Genomic DNA, 1,902 nt, shown 5'->3' with positions numbered 1-1,902 from the left:
GCAGAGTCATCCGATAAGGTTGAACTAAAATGGCGTTGGTATTTGTTAGCAAGTCAATACCAAAATACATTACACGTTCGGGAGGGATTGCGGAAAGATCAATAGGAAGGACCTCCAGAAATTCCCTTAATACGGGGACTAACTCAATGGAAGGATTTTCAGAGTCTAAATCTTTGACTCTTACAATATAGTATAAACATCCTTTAGAGATCATCTTACAAGCCTTTAAACAAGAAATGATACTATCACGTTCCGAAAGTACCCCCTAGAAGTTAAGGAGAACCCTTGGGTCATGATCGGGCGTACTTGAACCTTTGGGGTCTTGTACAAGCCCTTTAACTATAGTTCATTACGTAAGATATGAAAAGTAGTGCAGAATTTAAAACATTTCACAAATAAATTAATATAAATACTTAAGAATCTCATCGTCACAAGACACTTAAGACACGACATAATATCTTAGGGACACGACCCCTTACATTAAAAGAAAATACATAATAAGTCTTAATAATGAAACTAGGAAATATAAATTATGTCCTCGAATATATTAGGACATACCAAATCTTGAAAGAGTAGATTTCCCAAGCTTCACCTTCAACTCTTCAAAAGATTCCAACCTATATTTATGAATATAGAAAAGTATGGGGTTAGTACAAAGCAATGTACTAAGTATGAGATATGCAAAAACATGCAAAAAGGGACATTTTAATAAAATAACATTTCATGCCAAATAGCAAAAACATTCATATATATAGAAGCAAAACATCATAAGGAATATCATTTAACACTTAGAGAAGGATTTCCATAATTTTAGCAAAAGAGAACACCTTACAGTAAACTACTCTAAAATTACAGTTAAATAGTATAACCTTAAAGTGAACTATTTGACTCCAAAGTAGTGAATCTCCAAGGTATTGACAATGAGGGAGTGAATCATGTCCTTAGGAATTTACCTTACTAAGTTTATCCTAAGACTCACTAAGGTATGGCATGAAGGAAGTACGCATATGCCTCCTTCAATACACACCAAAGTGATCCTCAAGAATACCTCCTTTTCGGCATACTCACCTCGCGAGACCAAGGCCCCACTTAATGACAAGACAATATAAGAGCACCCAAATAACACACCAAGACTTCCCTTTCAGAATGCCTACTTAGTGAAATGAGTATATAGCGTCCCATACCACCACCCACCCTAAGTAGTACACTCTTTTAGAAGGTTTGGCGCCAAGACTTCCCTTTCGGAAGGTCCTACTTAGTGCAATGGATAGATGGCATCCCATACCACCACCTAACCTAAGTACTATGTTCTTTAAGAATACATAGTTCATTCAATTCATATAAGACTCACTAAGACTCCCATTTCGGAATGCCTACCTAGTGCAATAGATAAATAATGTCCCATTCAACTACCTACCCTAAGTAGTACACTACTTTAAAAGACTTAAAATTTTCATTATTTTTGTGAGAAATATCTTAAACGACATAGACCATGAGGGCTAGACATGGAATCTCGATATTAACCCCGATCGGATGAGGGATCCTCACTTGCCTATAGTAAGGTCATTCTTTTTGCTTTTATATGGCTTTCCCAACAGTTACACCTATGTGGGAACATAGTCAAGGGATAAGGAGATTGATACTAAGTAACTCATTCTCTACTAATGAGGATTACTCATCTTAAGATGTATATTGGAATACAACATCTCAACTCACAAAGTGTAACCACCCCTTCTTCGTATCCTTCGGTGCTAAGCATAATTCCCCACGGATTCTCAACATTTTATAATATAGGTTAAGGATAAATAGTGAATACCACATCTAAACTCACAAAGGGTATTCATCCTCCGACCTATCTTAGAAAGCTCTTAGGATATAGTGAGGTTGCTACTAAACACTTCA

The sequence above is a fragment of the Solanum pennellii genome, chromosome 2, assembly GCF_001406875.1.
Source record: "Solanum pennellii chromosome 2, SPENNV200".
NCBI lineage: Eukaryota > Viridiplantae > Streptophyta > Magnoliopsida > Solanales > Solanaceae > Solanum > Solanum pennellii.
This window is presented reverse-complemented; position numbering follows the sequence as displayed.